General features: G+C 38.6%; 1 protein-coding gene across 4 annotated transcripts in view; it reads left to right on the top strand.

The window, feature by feature from the left end:
* Nucleotides 1-24449, top strand: part of DRC8 (dynein regulatory complex subunit 8) — a 120620-nt gene that overhangs the window by 23085 nt on the left and 73086 nt on the right. The gene's annotated exons all lie outside the window — the stretch shown is intronic.

Raw genomic sequence — 24449 nt, 5'->3', positions numbered from 1 at the left:
ATAATTTTCAAACCTGAATTCTTTATAAAATTGAGCAAGTGACAAATGCAGATGAGACAGGGAAGGAAAAGGAAAACTAATCTGATTTAGCAAAATTTGTTAGACAGAAATCAAGGAGTTTGACACAGTCCTGTATTAGTTAATGGTTACTGTGCAACCAATTACCCCTAAACCTAGAAGCTTAAGCCACCAGACACCATTTCACACAATTTCCAGATGTAGTTTTAGTGGGTGATTCTGACTCAGATTTGCTTACAAGTCTGGGACTCAGTGACATGGCTGTTGGCAGGAAGCCTCAGTTCCTTAATGATTGTTTGCCAGAGGCCTCAATTTCTTGATATATAGGACTCTCCATCAGACATTTGAGTGTCCTTACAACCTGGCATCTGGCAAAGAGAATCATCTGAGAGGTAGGGAGAAATATAGAGGTCAAGACAGAAGCCACAATATCTTCTATAACCTAATTTCAGAAGTGACATGCCATCATTTTTGCTGTATTTTATTGGTGATATAAACTAACACTGGTGTGATATTGGAAGTGACTGCACAAGAGTGTGAATACCAAGAGGTTGGAGTCATTGGGAACCATCTTGGAGGCTAGCTAGCACAGTCTTCCTTTGGCTCCCAATGATCTGCATCCCTCCCATATGTAGAGTACACTCACCCTCTTCCAAGGCCCACCAGAGTCTCATCCAATTACGGCATCAGTTAAAGTTCAGAATGTCATATCTAAATTGGGCCTAGGTGTGGATGAAATTCCTCGGCTGTGGCTACTTAAGTGTAGCCTCTTAAGTGGCTTCTCTTGAGCTGTAGACCTTTTAACTAAAGAGACAAGTTGTTTGCCCTTACCACGCAGTGTGCAATGGGAGAATAGGTAAAGAATAACCTCCATAGACACATCTACAAAAAAAGGTGGAAAATTGGAGACACACAGGAGTTGAGTTACTGGTGCATAAAATCCAAGTGGGCAGATGTTGGAAGTTCTTGACTAGGACTTGGTTCTACTGTTCACAAATGATTCTTAGGTTGGCAAATTGAATTTAAATAAATTTTTTTAAAATGTTGGCAATTGAATTTAAATAAAATATTGAAAAAACCCCAAATGATTCTTGGTGGCTTTTAGCTCTTCTATATAGACTCTTGGTTCTACCCTCTTTATCACTCTCTCCTTTGTGAGAAATAGTACATGTTTTCAGCTAAGCAGTTCTCTAAACCTGCTTCCTGCAGATGGAATTTTTGGGAGCCCAAAGACTTTTCATTTTGTACTGTCTCTGTCCTCTTTTGGTCCAAGCTCAAGGTGTCTCTGGAAATATAATCATCTTAGAATCTTCATGGGTTGCCTTTGAATTTTGTTGTCCTTTAGACAAAAGACCATACCCAACTTTGAGACCAGCCATTCTCTCTCTCGGGCTTTGCTGACACAGCCAAGAAACATGAAGCCCCACTATTTGATTGAAGCCATCTGTGGGACATGCCCTCAAACTCTTGAAATGTTTTTTTGCTGGTTTGAATGGTGCCCTCAGACACTATGTTTGATCTTTCTGAGATCCTAACAAAGGATTTTATAGCCACATACTCTGTTTCATGTTTAGACTGTGTTTTCCTGGCAGTGCCCCAAATTCAATCTTTGCCCAGAAGCCATTTCTTATCTTAGCATCTATTGCCATCTGGAGAGGCAGGGAATTTTCACAACTAGCAATTCCTGGCTCCTTTTTATTTAACAGGCTTTCCTTTGAATTATCTTCCTCCTCTTGAATTTTATCACATGCAAACCAGAAAGAACCAGGGAGCACCTTCAATACTTTTCCTAGAGATCCTTTCATCTAGACCAGGTTCATTAGGCATGTTCTCTACTTTCCATGTTAATAGGAATTTTTCTGCGATTCATAAAATGGGCCCCCCTTTGTAATTGCCAATGTGATTTTCCTTACTTTCCTTTAAGCTCTACCAGCCTACTCAGAGGCCAGTACTACTGGACTCCAAATTTTTAGAGCTTGTTTGGTAGCATCTCACTTTCAGGTACCAAGATTCTGTATTACCTATCAGTGTTACCTATTAATTATTAGAGAGAGATAGAAGGGAACAGAGGGAGAGAGACAGTAAGACAAAAACCTAACATTAAAAGTGAAATACCATTACTTTTGCCGTATTCTATTGTCACACATTGAGCCCTGGGATAATAGGAAAGGTTGTTTGCCATGCTCCTTCTGTCTTTAGGAATTCCATAGTCTAATGAGTATTTACTAGTGCCTACAGTTTCCAAGCATTGTGTGAGACTGTCGCATGCTATTCATATTGTATATACACCCCTGAAAGGAGCTACTACCTCTAGTTGAAGTTTAAAGAGATCAAATAGCTTGTTCAAGAACTCACCAGAAAACATAGCTTTGAACCTAAGTTTGGGAAAAAATACTTGGGAGCCCAGGCCTTGGGTAAGACAGTGGATAAATATTCTATAGGATTATTGTTTTAAGCATGAATCTTCTTCAGTATACTTATGTTCAGCAGTAGCTATGCAACTTCATATGTGGACATCTTTGGCCAGTTATCTTTTCTTATAGTCCTTTCTCCATGTAGCTTTGACCTCCTTTACCTGCCCTCTCTCATCCTCCTACCGATTTGTTTCTTGTCACTTTCCATGGAGTCCTTGGAACTTCAGATTTAGTCCAATGTAAGCAAATGTCTTTACAAATACTCTTTTTTTTTTTAAATTTTTATTTATTTATGATAGTCACACACACACACAGAGAGAGAGAGAGAGAGAGAGAGAGAGAGAAGCAGAGACAGGCAGAGGGAGAAGCAGGCTCCATGCACTGGGAGCCCGACGTGGGATTCGATCCCGGGTCCCCAGGATCGCGCCCTGGGTCAAAGGCAGGCGCCAAACCGCTGCGCCACCCAGGGATCCCTACAAATACTCTTTTTATAGAAAAAGCATCTCACTTTCCCCTCATCTCTTGTTCTCAATTAACTCTGGCTTTCTTTCTGGAACACCACTTCTTTGGTGCCACCTTGAGTAAGGGCTAGTCATTCTCCCGTGTCTTTTTGTCTTGATGTAATAAGTTGAATCAGCCCACTTCTACTTCCAAATTACTGCTCTTTCATACTAAGTTAATTAATTTTTTGACTGAGAGAGAGTGTAAGTGGAGAGAGGAGCAGATGAAGAGGGAGAGAGAGAATCTCAAGCAGGCTCCATATCCAGTGCGGAGCCCAGTGCAGGGCTCCATCTCTCAACCTGAGATCATGACCTGAGCCAAAACCAAAAGTCAGACACTTAATTGACTGAGCCATCCAGGCACCCCTGCTTTTTCATTCTTATATGAAAATTCTTTTACTTTGAAATTTATCCCATCTTACCTCTCTTGTCACTGTCATTTATCATCTTCCTCTAACTTATATTTGTTGATCAAAACCGTTGGTACTTCCTGAATAGTTTTCTCTTCATTTCAAATTCCACCATCATTCTGAGTTCAGTAACCAGGTAGACCACTCATCCAACACACTAGTTTCATAATTCCTTGTTCCTTTCAACCTCAATGACCTTAACTCCCACTCCTTTTCAACATCCTATTCTGGCGAAATCGTACAAGCCACTTTGAAATCTTTACTCTTTCTTTGCATCAGCTGATCACAATCTCCTAGATTTCCAGAGGTGCTCTGCTTCCTTATATATAAAATAGTTGCTGTTGGGGGCTCCTAGGTGGCTCAGTCGGATGTGTCCAACTCTTGATTTTGGCCAGGTCATGATTTTAGGCTTGTTATGTCGAGCCCCATGTGGGGCTCTGTGCTGGGCATGGAGCCTGCTGAAGATTCTCTCTCCCTTGCCCTTTGCCCCTCCTCCCTACTGAAAAATAAATAAAATACAGGCTATTTTTTTTTTTAAGATTTATTTATTCAGAGAGAGAGAGAGAGAGAGAGGCAGAGACACAGGCAGAGGAAGAAGCAGGCTCCTTGTAGGAAGCCCGGCATGGGACTCAATCCCAGGTCTCCAGGATCACGCCCTGGGCTGCAGGTGGCGCTAAACCGCTGTGCCACCGGGGCTGCCCTAAAATACACGCTATTAAATCTTACCAAGACTCTAGTTTTCTTGATCCTTCTCCTCTCTTCTCCACTCCCAATTTATCAAAACTGATTCTAGGTAAGAAAAGGAATTTATTAGATAATAGCAGGGAACTCACAAAACAGTCAAGAACCAAGGAGGTTCAGCATCTTGTACTACAGCTAAAGTAATGATATAAGGACAGTCTAGTTACTATGGCACTGCTGGTACCAGTGCCCCTGGACCACTGCTGCTTCATTCTTACTGTTATTGCTTCCATCAGCCCCATAGGTAATTAAAAACTTGTCCCTTATTTTTGTATTATCTCCTTAAGATTCAAAATCCTCCAGAAGAACATCTGATTGAGCCTGGCTCACATGTCTGTTGCACCAGAGGACTGAGAGAGGGAAGACCTGGCCTCTTGGGCTCATGTAATGAGAGAGAGGACATTGTATTCTGCTAACATACCCAATAGGGTTGCCATCCAAATAGGAAGAGTCTTGGACCCCGAGTGCCAAAAAAGTGAAGAAGGAAAAGGAGAAGAAGGAGAAGAAGAAGAGAGAAAAAAAGGAGGAAAGGGAAGAGGAGAGGAAGGAGAGGCATCCATGGATGTCTCCTTTAGTTCCCTACTGGCTTGGGGATGAGGGGCTGTCTGCTTAAAGCTGTCTGGTCCAATATCAGCCTCCTTATTCTCAGTAGATGATCTTGCTTTGTATTTCAAAAATGGTGGTTATCAGGCCTGAACCCCCTCAGCTTGTTGCTTCTACCTTTAAACATATCTTCTTCAATACTCTCCTTTTCTGCTGTCCTTTAGTTATTTTAGTAAAAGAGCAGTTCCTGCTCTTGTTCAAGGCTTATTTTCTCATTTGTATTCATGATGTCATCCACTCTTGTCTTCTCTAGGACTTTTCTTTTTTTTTAAATTAAGCCTTCCTTCTCTCTCTCTCTTTTAAAAAAATTTCAAGTAATCTCTACACCTAACATGGGGCTCAAACCCATGAACCCAAGATCTGGAGTCACATGCTCCACTGACTGAGCCAGCCAGATGTCCCCCTTCTCTTTGTTAAGATTAGTAATTAATATCCCTCTTATATTAGACATTGTTGAATCCTAGAGATATAAAGATGAATTTGATGTAGTTTTGAGGGATTTAATATTTAGTAGGGGAAAACAGACACAAAGAGTAGGTTGTAGTGTAATTATTTAATCATAATCAAAATTATTTGTGTCATTTGTTTACTCTCTGGTTATCCATTAGGTTGTCAACATATCTTTGTTCTCTGCTGTGTCTTCAGTGTCTGGTACATAGTTGGTCCTCAATAAACATTATTGCATAAACGATGAGTGGGGAGCACAGGGTGCAAGGAATCACAGAGGATGGGTAGTTGGCCCCACCGAGAGAATGAAAGAAGGAAGATTGGAAGTGGGAGGAGGAGTACAGAAGTTTGGTGTGGAGGAAGCTACAGGAGCAGCATCCTCAAGGCTTAAGGTCAGCAGGGGAAAAATGAGAGTACCAGGCAGAGAGTGGAGCAGGAACAACAGTGGGGAGTGAGGAGGAGGTGGGTGGCTTGAGCAGTTAGGTGTTAGTTATTAGCAGTTAACATTTATGGAGTGTTTACATACATATTCTAAGTATTTTATATACATTATCTCATTTAATACAATTCTGTAAGGTATTATTCCCATTTTAGAGAGGAAAAATCACTTCAGTTCTTAGGGAAACTAAATGACTTGCACAAAGCCACTCAGCCTGTAAAGGTTAGATTAGAGCAGGGATTTATTTTGGGTTCTTTCTGGCTACAAAGCCTAGTGTTCCTTAAAATTACCCTGTTATATGAATGTAGTGGTTCTCAAACTTGGCTGCTCATTGTATCTCCAAAGCGCTTTGTAAAAATACAGATTCCTGGCTCTGCCCAGGATACTAAATCTGAATTTCCAGGGGGGCAGAACTTATAGATACTGTTACCAAGCTCTTGGATATTAACTAGCCTGGTCCTGGTTCTCTCATCCTTGAGAATCACCGCATCTGGGGTCAAGAACAAGGTCATGGATTAGACCACGGAGATCTAGTATTCCTCAGGGTCTTTGACTTTATCCTGCAGGTAATGGGGGAATTTCTGAAGGATTTTAGCTGGGAAGTGATGTAATCAGATACACATTTTTGCACACCACTTTGGCAACAATGAGAAGGATGAAGTTGAAGGCACAAGATCGCAAGCAATAAGAACATTTATCTTTAGATTTCTGCCTTAACTGATTCCTTCCTTTTTGCCCACATTCTCAATTCTCTACATTTTTTTTCTCTTAGTCTTGCCAGTCTTCCAATTATGTGACTTTCCTCTTTTTTCTTGTTAAGTTCTTAAAAGAAACACTGTACTTAATGCCAGGTTTCTGTCAGGTCAAGAAATACTACTTTGCATGTTCTTTATTACTGCCTCACCCTTAACAACCCAGCTTTTACCCCATTATCCTATGCTTTCTCCAAGGTCATCTTCCATTCAATAAATACTTACTGAATGTTATATGCCAGCATGGTCTTTTCCTAGATTTTGGGTTGAAATGATAATACCTGGGATCTAAGAAAGGGATCTAAAGGAATAGAGAGAATGGGCCAGTGGCAGAGTCATCAGTCAACAAAGTGTTCTCGTGCCAGCCTGTTCCAGAACAAGTGGCATGAGCAGATGGCCCACATGCAGTCATAAGCCAGAGGAACCTCTATCTGAAGATGGATGAAGGGTCTGATGGAATTGCTTTCATTTTGAATAGGCTGAGCTTGAGGAGGTGAGATTTATAGTAGAAATATAGGACTGTCACTTGGATGAGAAAGGATGTAAAGCTAGACAAATAGATGTGTGTTGTAACATGAAGTGTTAAGACTCAGTGCATTATGCATTAAGTTCGCAAAATGCTTTTATAATAATTTGTATCTTTGTGTTTTTTTTAATCTTTGTGGTTGTTTATATCTTGAAACATTCTTCTGCTAGAGGAATGGCAAATATGTCACGAGGGGTTTAGTTTCTCTTAATGTATTAGTTTAAAATGACACAGGGATTCAATTTGACTTTCGGATTTGGATCATAATTGTATGAGAACCTCCAAAATGGTTGCATTTTACTAGAATAAAAAAGTGCTGTCTTTTGCATATTTTATGTACTCCTTCCCCCCATTTTCTATGTTTTTAATTCAAGCTGTATGTCCTACATTTTATTTTTTCTCTTCACTCTTTTTCTTTTTATTGCGTTATTCCCCACTAACTTGTCTCAATAAAGAATGAAAATCAACCTCTTTTGTTTGTTAAAGTTTTGCATCAAGTTTTTACTGTTTTTGGTTTGTTTGTTTTTTTGTTATTTTTAGGAAATGTTTCCTGAAGCTGGGGAAGCAGAAATATAATCTGACTTGTTTGCAAACCTCATGTCTGCATAGAACTCTTCAGTATCATTGCGTGACCTATAATTCTTAAGACCTTATGAGAAGAACATATTGAAAATAGGCCATAAAACTGGCCACAGTTGGGGCAATTATCTTTAGTTGGAAACAAAAATTAAGGATGCGCAAGTCCTATTTTATTATGTGCCATATAGTTAATGTAAAATTAAGCAATTCTTTGTCCTTTTTTTTTAAACAACTGTATATGAGTATTAGGAAACTTATAAACATATCAAAGATTCAAAGTTTTTTATGAAGAATTATATCTTTTTTTAAAAAAGATTTATTTATTTATTTATTCAGAGAGAGAGAGACAGAGAGGCAGAGAGAGACACAGGCAGAGGGAGAAGCAGGCTCCATGCAGGGAGCCCGACATGGGACTCGATCCTGGGTCTCCAGGATCACACCCCCAGCTGCAGGCGGCGCTAAACCTCTGCGCCACCGGGGCTGCCCCATATATATCAATCTTAAATGTAAACTCTGTTATATGATATTTATAATCCAAGCAATTTTTTCAAAGCAGTGAGAAGCAGTGTAATGTAGTTAAAAGAATAGAATCTTTGAAGCCATACACACTTGTGTTTGAATCTTCAATTTTCCACTTACTAGGTATTTGTCAAGTCACTTATCTGACTTTCTAGGCCTCAGTAGCCTCATCTGTGAGGTAAGGATATTAACAGCTAATCCAGATGATATTTGTGAGAAATAACAACAGCAGCTTCCATCTAATGAGCATTTCTATGTGCCAGGGTCACTGCATACATTCTTTTAATCCTCACAACAACCTTGCAAGGTAGCTGCTAGTATTATTGTTATTGTTATCCCGACATTATAGATGAGGCAGCTAAGATTTAGGGAGATTGGTAATTTGCTAAAACTAATGAGAGTTTGAGTATTCCAGGCACCTGGGTGGCCCAGTTGGTTAAGTGTCCTACTCTTGATCTCACTTCAGATTTTGCTCTCAGGGTTGTGAGTTCAAGCCCTGCATTGGGCTCCATGCTGCTGTAGAGCCTACTTAAAAAAATTTTTTTTAAAGTTTAAGGATTCAGTCAGGTTTTTTTTTTTTTTTTTTTTTTTTGGTGGGGGGTTGTGGAGATTCAATCAGTTTTGTCTGACTTCAGAACTTTAGCTTTTAAATGTAATCATCCCAGATGTCACACTTTAATCTTGTGTCTGGCATGCAATACAAGTATTAAATTGGTTTGTTCAGGCCCGTTCCCCACACCCATCCTGGAAATGAAGCTGATATGCCCATCTTTCACATTTTAGGATACAAAGTAAAGGCGATCTCCAAGTTACAATTTCCGAATTTAACATAAGAAAAATAGCTTATGTCTTTAAGTTATTGCCAGGCACTATGTGCCAAGCACTTTATGTATAATATTTAATGTCACAGGGGCCTTAGAGTAAGGTAACTATCATTAGCATCATTTGACAGATTGGAGACTCAGGCACAGCAAGATTGAGTAACGTGCACAAGATCACACAGCCCCTGGCAAAGCTGGGATCTGAGCAGAGAGTCCAGTATATGGGTCACATTATTTCTATATGTTTCATAGAGCATAGTGGCTTGTGGCTGCTCAGCAAATATTCATTAATTGAGTAAAGGAATGAATGAACTCATGAATGAAGCAAACATGACCTCTCTTACCGTAACTTCTCACACCAGGCCTTCCATTAATGACTAACTTACTCTGGTACCACCATGTGAAATGATCTGAGCTACTTTTTCTTTCTTATGATCCTCTTCCCTTTTTCCACTCAAGACTTATGTAATATCTGTATCCAGGTTCCCACAGATGGCTAAATACAGTGGTGTGTGTCTCTTCTTGCCTGGCTCGAGAGAACGAGGCTGGAAACTTGCCCTGGGCTGTCGTGGGCAGTGCTTCGTGGGTATTCACACTGTTGAGCATCCATGTGCTTTATTCATTTATTTTCTTATCATTTGATCATTCATATAACAAATTTTATTGAGCAATAAGTACTCGCTATGTGTCTGCTTTGATGCTTAGGATGCTATGTATCCTAGGGACACAAGAGTGTTGAGAACAGATGAGGCCTCTGACTTAATCGAATTTACAGTCTAATGGTGGTGGGGGAAGGGACCGCTCAAGCAATTAGGATGCTTTGGGAAGCAGAGGGTGCAGTGGGGATGCATTCATCCCCTCTTTCGGATCACTGTAGGAATCTCCTAATGATCTCTGCCTCCAGCTGAGTTACCCTCATAGCAGCAAGAGTGGTCTTCCTTGATTAAAAATCTAGCTAAATACTACCTGCTTTGTAAATCTTCAGTTGATATCTGTTGCCCTTAGGATAAAATTCAAATTCCTTTCATGTGTCTCACACAAAAAAAGACCCCGTCCCTACTTTGCATTCTGTCTTATACCTATGTCTCAATATAAGGTTGTTTAGGAGCTCAAGCTTGAACTTTTCATCATGTTTTTTAGTTTCTTTTTTGAAACTGCATTGTGGTACAATTTTGCTTTTTATCATTTTGAACTATTAAAGAAGAGAAAAAATTGGTCAAGTAAATGTAAAGGATATAACTTTTTAAAAGATTTATTTATTTTTGAGAGAGAGAGAGTGAGCAAGCAAGCACAAGAGTAGGGAGAGGGGCAGAGGAAGAGGGATAGAGAATCCTAAGACAGACTCCCTGCTAAGTGTGGAGCCCCATGCAGGGCTCAATTCCAGGACCCTGAGACACGACCTGAGCCAAAATCAGGAGCCAGCTGCTTCACTGACTGATCCACCCAGGCACCCCTAAAGGATATAATTTTTAAAAGCACACTTTATTCGGATGCCTGGGTGGCTCAGTGGTTGAGTGTCTGCCTTTGGCTCTCAGGTCATGATGCCAAGGTCCTGGGATTGAGTCCTGAATCAAACTCCCAGCCGGGAGCCTGCTTCTCCCTCTGCCTATGTCTCTGCCTCTCTCTCTGTTTCTCTCATGAATAAATAAATAAAACCTTTAAAAAATAAATAAAAGCACACTTAATTAGTACCTTGTAAGCATCCCCCACCATGAATGCAGAGGGAAGGGGGGGTACACAATAATCAGTAAGTGTTCCTATTTATTAACACTCTCAAAAAATACCTTTAAGATTCTTATTTTATCAAAATAGATAAACCTTCAGTCAGTCTACAGTAGACTTAAACATTTATAAAATAGTCTGAAATGAGGCATATATCGCAGCAGTTCTTTTATAAACTTACGTGCTTGTTAACTGATATTTCTGGTATAATTTCACCATCTGACCGTCTTGTAAAAGTGCTTATTTCCACATATGGTCATTCCATTTTTTGCTAACTGGGCATTCTATAAAAAGTAACATTTTCTAGAACACCTGCTGAACATGACTCTGTGAAATTTAATGTTATTGCTAATATTTCCCCTCAAGCTTGGCAAAATTGCATATACCTTACTGAAAACTTACATATTCATTTCAGCTCTATTTAATTTTGAGATAACACTTCTGGTATTGAATTAGATGTAACCATGAATTAAATTGACAGAATTACTTGGGTTACCAGCCAGTCATTTTCTCACATGTATGAAGGTTGTGGTTTAAACATGTTCTGTGGCAAGAAATTATTTCCAGAGCACATTTATTAATTACAGCTTTATTTCTACTAACATGTTATAACTTAACAAGAGTTAACTATAAATAAGACTTTGCCTTGTGAAGAGGGACTGAGTATGGATTTTTAAAAATTTGTTAAGGCTTCAGTAAGCACATCTTTCATTAATGGTGGTTATAGTCAATACAGTGCTTTTTAAAAACAGAAACAAGTGATTAGTCTTTAGAGTAGAGAACAATAAACCAAACCCCAATCCATGACCGTATAAGCATGTTTCAGAAAGGATCCTTTCATTGGTTTTTAAGGGCTAAATGACTAAATTCTTGTTCCACTTAGATTCTGTGGTTTTTAATTGATCTTTTTCCTCTACTGACCTATGTTATCAGCCAAACACTTCATGGAAGTTTCTCAAAATGTGTATAAAATCTTAATTTGTTGTGTATTAATAAATAATGAAGATATAGTGGACTACAGTTAGTACCAATTTATATATACACAGAGAAAAACACTTTGATTACCAAAATACTTGTAAAAACTGGGATCCCTGGGTGGCGCAGCGGTTTGGCGCCTGCCTTTGGCCCAGGGCGCGATCCTGGAGATCCGGGATCGAGTCCCACATCGGGCTCCTGGTGCATGGAGCCTGCTTCTCCCTCTGCCTGTGTCTCTGCCTCTCTCTCTCTCTCTCTCTCTGTGACTATCATAAATTAAAAAAAAAAAAAAATTAGTGATAACACATTTAATCACATCTCATTTCATTCTTTTTTTTTTTTTAATTTATGATAGTCACAGAGAGAGAGAGAGAGAGAGGCAGAGACACAGGCAGAGGGAGAAGCAGGCTTCATGCACCGGGAGCCTGACGTGGGACTCGATCCTGCGTCTCCAGGATCGCGCCCTGGGCCAAAGGCAGGCGCTAAACTGCTGCGCCACCCAGGGATCCCATCTCATTTCATTCTAATAAACTTATAGATAAAAATATATTTCTTAAAATAGAATAATTTCCTCAAGTACTTCGTTATATTTTAATAATACTCAAGATTTTTTCTAGATCAAAGCTACTTTTTCATTAAATATTTAAAAATAAGATGCATTTTTAATTATTAGTATGAAATGTCACTTAGAGCAGTGTAAGTTGCCAAATACATTTTGCAAACATTCTCATCCATTATTAGAAAGACATACTGTTTTGCTTTATTTGAATAGTTTATATTTTTACTGACAACAATGGAACTTTCTAAAGCTTTCATTAGGTTAACATGAAAATATATTAATATGTTAATATAGCTTTCTGACATGTTATCATGGTATTTTAGCCAAATACAAGGAGACCAGGTCTTATATTTTGGCAAGAATGTGCACAATCAGGCTTTTTTCTTTAAACATGTTTTTATTTCTAGGTTTTATTTATTTATTGGAGAGACAGAGAATGATAGAGAGAGAGAGAGAGAGAGAGAGAGAGAGAGCATGAGCAGGGGGAGGGACAGACAGAGAAGCAGACTCCCTGCCTAGCAGGGAGCTGGGTATGGAGCTTGATCCCAGGACTCTGGTATCATGACATGAGCCAAACGCATGACCAGCTGAGCCACTCAGGTGCCTCAGGCTTTTTTCTTTTTATGACGAAAAATGTAGTTAAAGAAGTCATGGATACTTAAAAACAAAAATAATAACACTAGCCAGAAAAGACAAAAAGGGAAAAGCAATGCTTTAGTTTGCTTTTGGCTTGGTGGTTGGATTAACTACCTGGAACTTTCTCAGATATTGAACCAATCTTCTGTTCCTGGGGTTAATCCCATTTGATCATAGTGTACAATCCCTTTTATATGCAGCTGGATTTGGTACGACAGTATTGTGTTGAGAGATTTTTGTGTTTATACTTCTAAGAGATTTTGTTCTGTAGTTTTCTTTCTTTTTTAAGAGTATTTTTACCTTTTTTTTTTTTTAAAGATTTTATTTGAGAGAGAGCGAGCGAGCATGAGCAGGGGGAGGGGCAGAGGAAGAGGGAAAAGCAGACTCCCCAATAAGCAGGGATCCCAATGCAGGACTCAATCCCAGCATCCTGGGATCATGACCTGAGCTGAAGGTAGACGCTGCACAGACTGAGCCACCCGGGCACCCTGGTCTGTACTTTTTTTCTGATGTCTTTGTTTTCTTGGATCAGGGCAATATTGACCTCATAATAAATTATTTGAAACTGTTTCCTCCTCTTCATTTTTGGAAGAGTTCGTAAATGATTCAGGTTAATTCCTCTTTAATCTATGCACTTAGACATGGCACCATATATATGATTATAGCCTAAACTTATGATTTGCAGCATATGGCACAAAAATGTATTCTACATGATAAGTAGCATGATGGAGACGTGGTCTACAATATGGTATGTAACTTTCTCTTTCAGTGTTGGAAAGGTAGTGTAGAATGCATGTAAAGAATTCTGAAGAGATTATTTCTCAATTTACTGGTTCATTGCAGGGTAGCTAAGAACCTCTTGTTAAGCTGTCATACAGCAGTTTTTATTCAGAGCCAATATCTTTTGGCTGCAGGTATATTAACAGATGATGTAAGGGTGTGAAATAACGGCACCATATTTATCAGATAGTACTTTGGAAAACTCTTCTCTATCTCTCCTACACTAAGGCTTTTAAGAATATTTCTGGCACTCAATTACTACAATCCATACAGGTTTTCTGGTCAGTAGTGAAGCAATCTGATTTGGGAAAGTTAAGATTGGGAAAGGGAATGATCATAGACAGGGCTGAGAAGCTTTGGGCTATTATTAATGCTTTAAAACAAACATTATATCACTACAATTTTTAAAAATATAACTACAAAATTTTAAGCAAACATTTTCATGTGAAGGATCACTTGCCAGGGAAGTAAATTTCTGGAAATCTACCACTGAGCTGCTAAGATGCTGCCAAATAAAATGTTTATTTTACAGGGATGTGTTCAGTTTAATGCCAATATATATATTTTGCCATAATAAAATGGATTGCTTGGCCACTCTACCCTAACAATAGGTAAAAAGCTGAACACATTGAAAAATTAACAACTCTCTTGGTTTTGTGAGAGAGAAGACACAGGGCAAACTGCTGCCCCCAAGCCTGGAAAGACAGGTGAATACAGAGAGTCATGGCTTAGGACTCCAGGGCAGAGATGCATAAGCATAATCTGCTGTGGGAACGAGTGTTGGGGGAGGAAAACCTGAACTATAGTTGATGAAGTGTTGGAGGTACAATGTAGACAACTGTGAGAGTTAAAAACTCTAGGGGAACCCCACACTTTTATGAGTTTTACCTCCAGGAGCATAAGCTTGCGGTAAGAGGTGGGGAAAAGGAATCATTCTGAAATAGTCCAGACCACTCCATTCTTTTTTTATTTTTTTTTTAATTTTTTTTTTATTTATTTATGATAGTCACACAGAGAGAGGGAGAGAGAGGCAGAGACACAGGCAGAGGGAGAAGCAGGCTCCACGCAGGGAGCCCGACGTGGGATTCGATCCTGAGTCTCCAGGATCGTGCCCTGGGCCAAAGGCAGGCGCCAAACCGCTGCGCCACCCAGGGATCCCCAGACCACTCCATTCTAAACAAGAAACTAGTTAATTAGAACCTAGCCTTTTGGGGTGTTATCAGAGTTTAAACTGATCTAAGGGAAATACCTAATTTTGGCTCACTCTAGCCATCTTGTCCCACTGTCCCACAATGGGAAAGGAAACAGCGGAGAAACTCTTATAAAGCTCACAGTCCAAAGGCTTTGGCTCACTAAAAGACCTACTCAGAACACTCTCCCCATGCACACACCTTACCACTACATTCCTAAAGGCCTACTTATTGCAGTTCCTTTTATCTGGTACATCATATCCAGTTATAAAGAAAAAATTATAAGGCATCCTGAAAGGCAAAAAACCACCACTGGAAGAGACAGGGCAAACATCAGAACAAGGTGGCAGGGATACTGGAATTGCTGTACAGGGAATTTTTTGAAAAACTGATTAATATACTAAGGGGTCTAAAATAATATACTAAGGGGTCTAATGGATGAACTAGACGGCATGCAAGAACAGATAGGCATATAAGCAGAGAGATGGAAATCCTAAGAATCAAAAACAAGTACTAGAAGATATCAAAAACACTGTAGCAGAAATGAAGAATGGCTTCAGTGGGCTTTTTAGTAGACGTAAGGAAGGAAGAATCTCTAAGCTTGGGGATGTATCAATAAAAACTTAAAAAACAAAAGAAAAAGAACAATGACTGAAAAAAACCCAGAATATCTAAGGACAGTGGGGCAACTACAAAAGGTGTAATATATACATAATGGGAATATCAGAAGGAGAAGAAAGAAAGGACAGAAAAAATATTTGAAACAATAATGACTGAGAACTTCCCCTAAATAATGTCAGACACCAAACCACAGATCCAAGGAAGTTAGGGAATACCAAGCAGAATAGGTGTCAAAAAAAACACACCTAGGCATATAACTTTCAAACTACTGAAAATCAAAAATAAGGAAAAAATCCTGGAAGAAACCAGAGGTAAAAACACCCCACCCAGAGAAAAGCAAAGATAAGAATTACATACAACTTCTCAGAAACCATGCAAGCAAGAAGAGAGTTGAATGAAATATTTTAAAGTGTTGAGAGAAAACCCCCACCAACCAAGAATTCTTTATCTTGAGAAATTATGCTTCAGATAAATGAAAGAGAAATACTTTGTCAGACAAAAATTGAAAGAGTTTGTTTTTAGTAGATCTATGTTACAATCAAGAAATGTTAAAACAGGGCAGCCCCGGTGGCCCAGCAGTTTAGCGCTGCCTTCAGCCCAGGGTGTGATCCTGGAGACCTGGGTTCAAGTCCCACGTCAGCCTCCCTGCATGGAACCTGCTTCTCCCTCTGCCTGTGTCTCTGCCTCTCTCTCTCTCTCTCTCTCTCTCTCTCTCTGTGTCTGTCATGAATAAATAAATAAAATCTTAAAAAAAATGTTAAAACAAGTTCTTTAAAGAGAAGGTAAATGATATAGGTCAGAAACAGATCTATATAAAAGCATTGAAGAAAAAATAACTGAAGGTAAAAGAAAAATTTTATTTTTCATATTCTTAATTGATTTAACAGATAAAATTTGTTCAAAATTGTCATAGCAACAATGTATTTGATTATGCTTATGTATATGTCTTCCATATGTATATATATGTGTGCTTATGTTTGTTTATATAAAGGTGAAAGAAATGACAGCAATGGTATAAGGGACAGGAGGGAGAAATTAGGATTTTTTTTATTATAAGGTATTCACATTACCTGTGAAGTGGTAGTATTATTTGAAAGTGGGCTTGAATTAGCTGTACATTGCATACTCTAGGGCAACTACCAAAAAGAATTTAAGAAAAAGAAATACGACATATATACTGTGAAAGGACGGAACATGGAATCATAAAATGCTCACTTAAAACCACAAAAGGTGGGAAAAGAGTAAAAGACAAAAATATGAACAAAAATCAAGGACAATAAGTAGAAAACAGCAAATATGGTAGCTATTAGCACAATATCAATATTCACTTTGAACATCAGTGGTCTAGATGTACCAATTAAAAGACAGAGATTGTCAAAGTGGATCAAAAAACAAGAACCAACTATATGTTATCTTCAAGAAACCCACTTTAAATATATAAAAACATGTAGATTAAAGTAAATAGATGGGGATGCCTGGGTGGCTCAGTGGTTGAGCGTCTGCCTTCGGCTCAGGGCGTGATCCTGGGGTTCAGGGATTGTGTCCTGCATAGGGCTCCCTAAAGGGAGCCTGCTTCTCTCTCTGCCTGTGTCTCTGCCTCTCTCTGTGTGTCTCTCATGAGTAAATAAATAAAATCTTTTTAAAAAAGTAAATAGAGGTAAAAAATATATCATGCTAACACAAATCAAAAGAAACTGGGGGTGCCTGGGTGCCTCAGCGGTTTGGCGCCTGCCTTCGGCCCAGGGAGTGATCCTGGAGCCCCGGGATCGAGTCCCACATTGGGCTCCCTGCATGGAGCCTACTTCTCACTCTCTGCCTGTGTCTCTGCCTCTCTCTATCTCTCATTAATAAATAAATAAAATCTTAAAAAAAAAAAGAAACGAAGTGGCTATGTTAATTTCAGACAGGAAACTTGAAAGCAAATTTTCAGGGATACAGGGATAAAGCATATTACATTAATGATAAAGGGATCAATTCTCCAAGAAGACATAACAATCCTTAACATGTATATGCCTAAAAACAGAGTGTCAAAATGCATTAGGCAGCAACTAATATAGCTGCAGGGATAAATAGATAAATTGGGACACCTGGGTGGCTCAGTCAGTGAAATGCCTGCCTTAGGCTGAGGTCATCATGATCTCAGGGTCCTGGGATGGAGCCCAACGTTAGGCTCTGCACTCAGTGGGGAGTTTGCTTGGGGATATTCTCTCTCTCCCTCTGTCTTGCCATTCTCTCTCTCTCTCTCTCTGGAATGAATGAATATATCTTTTTTTTTTAAGATTTAGATTTATTTATTTATTTATTTATTTATTTATTTATTTATTTATTTATGATAGACATAGAAAGAGAGAGAGAGAGGCAGAGACACAGGAAGAGAGAGAAGCAGGCTCCATGCCGGGAGCCCGATGTGGGACTTGATCCCGGGACTCCAGGATCTTGCCCTGGGCCAAAGGTAGGCGCTAAACCGCTGAGCCACCCAGGGATCCCCTGAATATATCTTTTTTAAAAAATTCTTTTAAATTTATGTATTCATGAGACACACACACACACACACACACACACAGGCAGAGACACAGGCAGAGGGAGAAGCAGGCTCCATGCAGGGTGCCTGACGCAGTACTCGATCCCGGGTCTCCAGGATCATGCCCTGGACTGAAGGCAGCTCTAAACTGTTGAGCCACCCGGGCTGCCCTGAATGAATATATCTTTTTTTTATTTTTTTTTTTTTTTATTTTTTTTTTTTATTTTTTTTTTTTTAAAGATTTTATTTATTTATTCATGATAGTCACAGAGAGAGAGAGAGAGGCAGAGACACAGGCAGAGGGAGAAGCAGGCTCCATGCACCGGGAGCCCGACGTGGGATTCGATCCCGGGTCTCCAGGATCGCGCCCTGGGCCAAAGGCAGGCGCCAAACCGCTGCGCCACCCAGGGATCCCATATCTTTTTTTTAAAAAAGAAAAATACCACATTCTGGGACATAAAGCATACCTTAACAAATGTAAAAGAATAGAAATCATACAATGTCTGCTCTCATACCACAATGGAATTAAGCTAGAAATTAATAATAATAGAATAATGGGCAGATTTCCCAAATATGTGGAGATTAAACAACTTGTAAATAATGCATGAGTTAAAGAAGAAATAATAAAGTGAAATCTTAAAGTATTTTGAACTAAGTGAAAAATACAGTTTATCAGAATACACACTTATAGGAGATGCAGTGAAAGTAGTGTTGAGAGAGAAATATATAGCATTGAATTAGCATATATTAGAAAAGAAGAAAGATCTAAAGTTAATCTTCTAAGTTTCTATCTTAGGAAACTAAAAAAAGAACATATTAAATCCAATAAGAAGAAAAGAAATAATAGGAATTTTTTTTTTTTTTGAAATAATAGGAATTAAAGCAGAAATCAATAAGGAAATAAGTAGAGAAAATAAAAAAAAACAAAAGCTTGTTCTTTGAAAAGATCAATAAAATCAGTAAATCTTTAGCAAGGCTAATTAAGAAGGAGTGAAAAATAGAATTACAAAATCACAGATAAAAAGGGGGGAAATCACAACAGATCCATGGAAATTAAAAAGGTAAAAAGATAAAAATTAAAAAGATAAAAAGGTTATAAACAGTTCTGTGCCCACAGATTTAATAACTTAGTTGAAATGGATCAGTTCCTTGGAAGACACAAGCCGTCAAAATTCACCCAAGAAAAAATAGACAATCTGGATGGGATTTATATCTAAATAACAAGTTTCCAAAACACAAAGTACCAGGCCTTGATTGTATTCACTGATTTGTTCTACCAAACATTTAAGGAAGAATTTGTATCAATTCTCTACAATCTTTTTCGGAGACTGAAAGCAGAGGGAATACTTCCTCTTTATATGATGCCAGCAGTACCCTAATACCAAAACCAGGTCATGACAAGAGAAGAAAAACTATAGAACTGTGATGAACATAGATGCAAAAACCTTAACAAAATAGTAGCAAATTAAATTCAGCAATGTGCAAAGAGAATTCTACAACATGACCCAAGTATGCAAGGCCAGTTCAGTATTTGAAAATCAATTAATGTAATTCTTTACATCAACAGACTAAAAAAGAAAAATCTTATGATCATGTCAGTAGGTGCAGAAACAGTGTTTGAAAACCAACACCAGGACGCCTGAGTGGCTCAGTGGTTGAGTGTCTGCCTTCGGGTCAGGGAATGATCCTGGAGTTCCGGGATGGAGTGCCTTATCGGGCTCCTTGCATGGAGCCTGCTTCTCCTCCTCTCTTTGTCTCTCATGAATAAATAAATAAAATCTTAAAAAAAAAAAAAAAAGAAAACCAACACCTATTCATGATAAAAAATACTCTTGGGTGCCTGGCTTAGTTAAGCATTCCACTCTTGGTTTTGGCTCAGGTCGTGCGATCAAGCCCTGAGTTGGACTCTGTGCTCAGTGGGAAGTCAGCTTGAAGAGTCTCTCCCTCTGCTTGCTCTTGAGCTTTGTTTCTCTAAAATAAGTAAATCTTAAAAAAACAAAATAAACAAAACACCTCTCAGTAAACTAGGAATAGAGGGAAATTTCTTCCACTTGATAAAGAATATCTACAAAAACGTACAACTAACATCATACTTAATGGTGAGAAACTCAAGGCTTTCCCACTAAGATCAGGAACAAGGCAAGTGTGTCCCCTCTTTTTTAACACGTACACTGTATGTACCAGTGCTACGGTCTGAATGTTTGGATCCCCCCAAGATTCACATGTTGAAATCCCACCTCCCAAAGGTGATGGTATTAGTAGGGAGGGTCTTTGGGACGAGACTAGGTCATGAGGGTGGAGCCCTCATAAATGGGGTTAGTGCTCTTATATAAGAGACTCTTTGGAGCTCTCTAGCTCCTTCTACCACATGAGGACACAATGAGAAGTGTGTAACCTGGAGGAGAGCATTCGTCACCAGGCAGTGCTGGCCACCCGATTGCAGACTTCCTGGTTCTGCAACTGTGAAAAATACGTTTCTGTTGTATATAAGCCACCCTGTTAGTGGTATTTTGTTTTGCAGCCCAAACAGACTAAGACAACTAGACAAGAAAAGAAAAATAAAAGGTAAACAGATTGGGAAGGAAGAAATAAAATGGATTGCCTTCACACATCAATGTATTATTAAGATTCTTCTGAAGCAATTGGCATATTTTTATTTTCCATTTTTCCATAACTTGTTTTTTTTAGGACATACACACTACTCATTAGAATAAGGGAAATATTTCTTTCCTGAATTATTTTCTTTAAGAATTATAATATCCCTCTTCTCTTTTTTTATAACAACTTTATTGATATACAATTCACATGCATACAGTTCCATTTTATTAAAGTGTGCATTCAGTGGTTTTTAGTCTATTCATAAGTGTGGGAAGCTATCAACACTGTCTTATTTTATTACTATTATGATTTTGAGAGAAAGTGCATGCATACGTGCACACACATAGGCAGGGGGAAGGGCAAAAGGAGAGGGAGAGAGAGTATCTTAAGCAGCCTCACATCCAATGTGGAGCTGACTCTGGGCTTGATCTTGGTCCTGAGATCATGACCTGAGCTGAAACCAAGAGTTGGATGCTTAAGTGACTGAGCCACCATGATGCTCCACCACTGTCAATTTTAGAACAATTTCATTAGAGTTGTTAATTATTTAACTTTCTTTCCTATAACTTTTTTAAAAGTCATTTTAACCATGAGTGCATAGTTCAGTGGCATTAAGTACACGCTATGCAACCATCACTACCTATTCCCAGAACTTTTCATCATTCCAGACAGAAACTCCCCATTAAAAAATAACTTCCCGTTCTTCCCAGCTCCTGGCATCAACCACTCTACCTTCTGTCTCTATGAGTTTGGCCATTCCGAGTACTTCATGGTAGTGAGATCATTCATTATTTATCCTTTTAGATCTGGCTTAATGTCTTTAAGATTCATCCGTGTTGTAGCATGTCAGAATTTCCTTCCTTTCCACTGTGTGCATGTGTGCGTTTTGTTTATGTATCCATCTGTCAATGGACATTCGGGCTGTTTCTACCTTTGAGCTATTGTGAATAATGCTGCTATGAATATTGTTATACAAATATCTGCTCACTGATATCTCACTGAGTCACTGCTTTCAATTCTTTTGGATATATAACCAGAAATAGAATTGCTGGATCATATGGTAATTTGATTTTCAGTTTTTTTAAAAAATATTTTTAATTTTTATTTATTTATGATAGTCACAGAGACAGAGAGGCAGAGACACAGGCAGAGGGAGAAGCAGGCTCCATGCACCGGGAGCCTGATGTGGGATTCGATCCCGGGTCTCCAGGATCGCGCCCTGGGCCAAAGGCAGGCGCCAAACCGCTGCGCCACCCAGGGATCCCTGATTTTCAGTTTTTTGAGGAACTTCCATACTGTTTTCCATAGTGGCTGTACCGTTTTATTTCTACCAATAGAAAGGTAGAAAGGGTTCCAATTTTTCCACATTCTCACCAATACTTGTTATTTTTCATTTTTCTGATAATGGTCATTCTCATGGGTGTGAGGTGGTATCTCATTGTGGTTTTGATTTGCATTTATCTAATGACTAATGATATTGAGCATCTTTTCATGTACTTATGAGCCATTTATATAACTTCTTTTGAGAAATGTCTTTTCACTGTTTTTGCATATTTTTAAATTGGATTGTTTGTTTTAGCTGTTTAGTTATAGGAGTACTTTATACAGTCTGAATGTTCATCTCTTATCATATATATGCTTCCAAACATTTTTTTATGGGTTGTCCTTTCACTCTCTTGATAGCATCTTTGATTCACAAAAGTTTTAACTTCAATGATATCTAGCTTATGAATTTTTTTGGTTGTTGCCTATGACTTCGGGGTCATAACCATTGTGAAATCCAATACAATGAAGATTTTTTCCTGTTTTCTTCTAAAGTTTTTATAGTTTGGGCACTTGTATTTAGTCTTTGATTCCTTTTGAATTAATTTTTGTGTACAGTGCAAGATAAGGATCCAACTTCACTCTTGTATATGGATAGCCAGGTTTCCCAGTACTATTTATTGAAAAAACTGTCCTATCTGCATTCATTGTTCTTGGCAACCTTGTCAAAAATCAGGTGACCATATGTGAGGGTTTATTTCTGTGCTTTCTATTTTATTACATTGGTCTATACGTCTGTGTTTATGCCAGTACCACAGTGTTTTGATTACTATAACTTTATAGTAAGTTTTGAAATCAGGAAGTATGAGTCCCTTAACTTTGTTCTTCTTTTTCAAGATTGTTTTGACTATTCTGGGTCCTTTGAAATTCCATATGAATTTTAGGATGGGTTTTGTTTCTGCAAAAAACCACCACTGGAATCTTAAGAATCAGATTAAATGTGTACATCGCTTTAATAGTATATTAGTTTGCTAGAGCTGTTGTAACAAAATGCCATAAACTACATGGCTTAAAGGGCAGAAATTTATTGTCTAAATTCTGGAGGTGGAAGTCTGACATCAAGATGTTGACAGGATTGGTTCCCTTCTGAAGGTTATGAAGATGAGTCTTTTCCAAGCTTCTTTTGAGAAGCATCTTATGGTGGCCAGGTTTGGTGTTCCTTGGCTTCTGCTGCATCACTCTGATATTTGTATTCATCTCCACATGGTGTTTAGGCTCTGTTATATATCTCTGTCTCTTTTCACATGTCCCCGTTTTATAGGGACACTGGTTATGTTGGACTAGTGGCCCACTCTGCTCCAGTGTGACTTTGTCATGTTAGTAATTACAATTGCAATGACCCTATTCCAAATAAGATCACATTGTGAGGTTAGGGGTTAGGAGTTCAACATATGAATTTTGGGGGCCACAATCCAAGCTTATAATAGGTACCTTAACAATATATATTTTTAAAGATTTTATTTATTTATTCATGAGAGACACAGAGAGAGAGAGAGAGAGAGGCAGAGACATAGGCAGAGGGAGAAGCGGGCTCTATGCAGGGAACCCGATGTGGGACTTGATCCCAGGATCCTGAAGGCAGATGCTTATCCGCTGAGCCACCCAGGTGTCCGGTAGCTTAACAATATTAAGTCTTCCAGTCCACGATCATGGGACATCTTTCCCCTTACTTATGTCTTTAATTTCTTTCAACAAATGTTTTGTAGTTTTTGGCACACAAATCTTTCACTTCCTTGGTTAAATTTATTCCTAAGTATTTAATTCTTTTTGGTGCAACTGTAAATGGAACTATTTTCAAAGTTTCCTTTTCAGATTTTATATTGTTATCAATAGAAATGCAGCTGATTTCTGGGTATTGATTTTGTGTCCAGCACCGCTGTTCATTTCCTTTATTAGTTTCTGACAGTTTTTTTTCATGGTATCTTAGGGTTTTCTACATGTCATCATGTCATAAGCAAACAGAGATAATTTTACTTCTTCCTTTACAATTTGGATCTCTTTTATTTCTTTTTCTTGCCTAGGTTCTCTGGCTAGAACATCCAATCCTGTTTTGGGTAGAAGTGGCAAAAGAGGACATCTTTGTTTTGTTCCTGATCTTAGGGGAAAAGCTTTGTCTTTCACCATTGAATATGATATTAGCTCTAGGTTTTTCATACATGACCTTTATCAGGTTGATAAATTTTTCTTCTATTCTCTGATTGACTTCTTTCAATTAGCATAATACCCTCTAGTTCCATCCATGTCATTGCAAATGGGGAGATTTCATTTTTGTGATGGCTGAGTAATATTCCTTGTGTGTGTGTATGTATGTATATATACATACCTATATATATATATGTACATGTATACACATACACCACATCTTCCTTATCTATTCATCTGTCAATGGACATCTCTGAGCTCTTTCCATAGTTTGGCTATTGTGGACATCACTGCTATGAACATTGGGGTGCAGATGCCCCTTCAGATCACTACATTTGTATCTTTGGGGTAAATACCAGTAGTGCAATTGCTGGGTTGTGGGGTAGCTCTATTTTCAACTTTTTGAGGAACCTCTGTACTGTTTTCCAGAGTGGCAGTACAAGTTTGCATTCCCTCCAACCGTGTAAGAGGGTTCCCTTTTCTCTGCATCCTTGCCAACATCTGTCATTTCCTGACTTGTTCATTGTAGCCATTCTGACTGGTGTGAGGTGGTATCTCATTGTGGTTTTGATTTGTATTTCCCTGATGGTGAGTGATGTTGAACATTTTTTCA

The sequence above is a fragment of the Canis aureus genome, chromosome 6 (genome assembly GCF_053574225.1).
Source record: "Canis aureus isolate CA01 chromosome 6, VMU_Caureus_v.1.0, whole genome shotgun sequence".
In the NCBI taxonomy this organism is placed as follows: domain Eukaryota; kingdom Metazoa; phylum Chordata; class Mammalia; order Carnivora; family Canidae; genus Canis; species Canis aureus.
The sequence above is the reverse complement of the archived record's forward strand: the minus strand, read 5'-3'. Positions and strand labels throughout refer to the sequence as shown.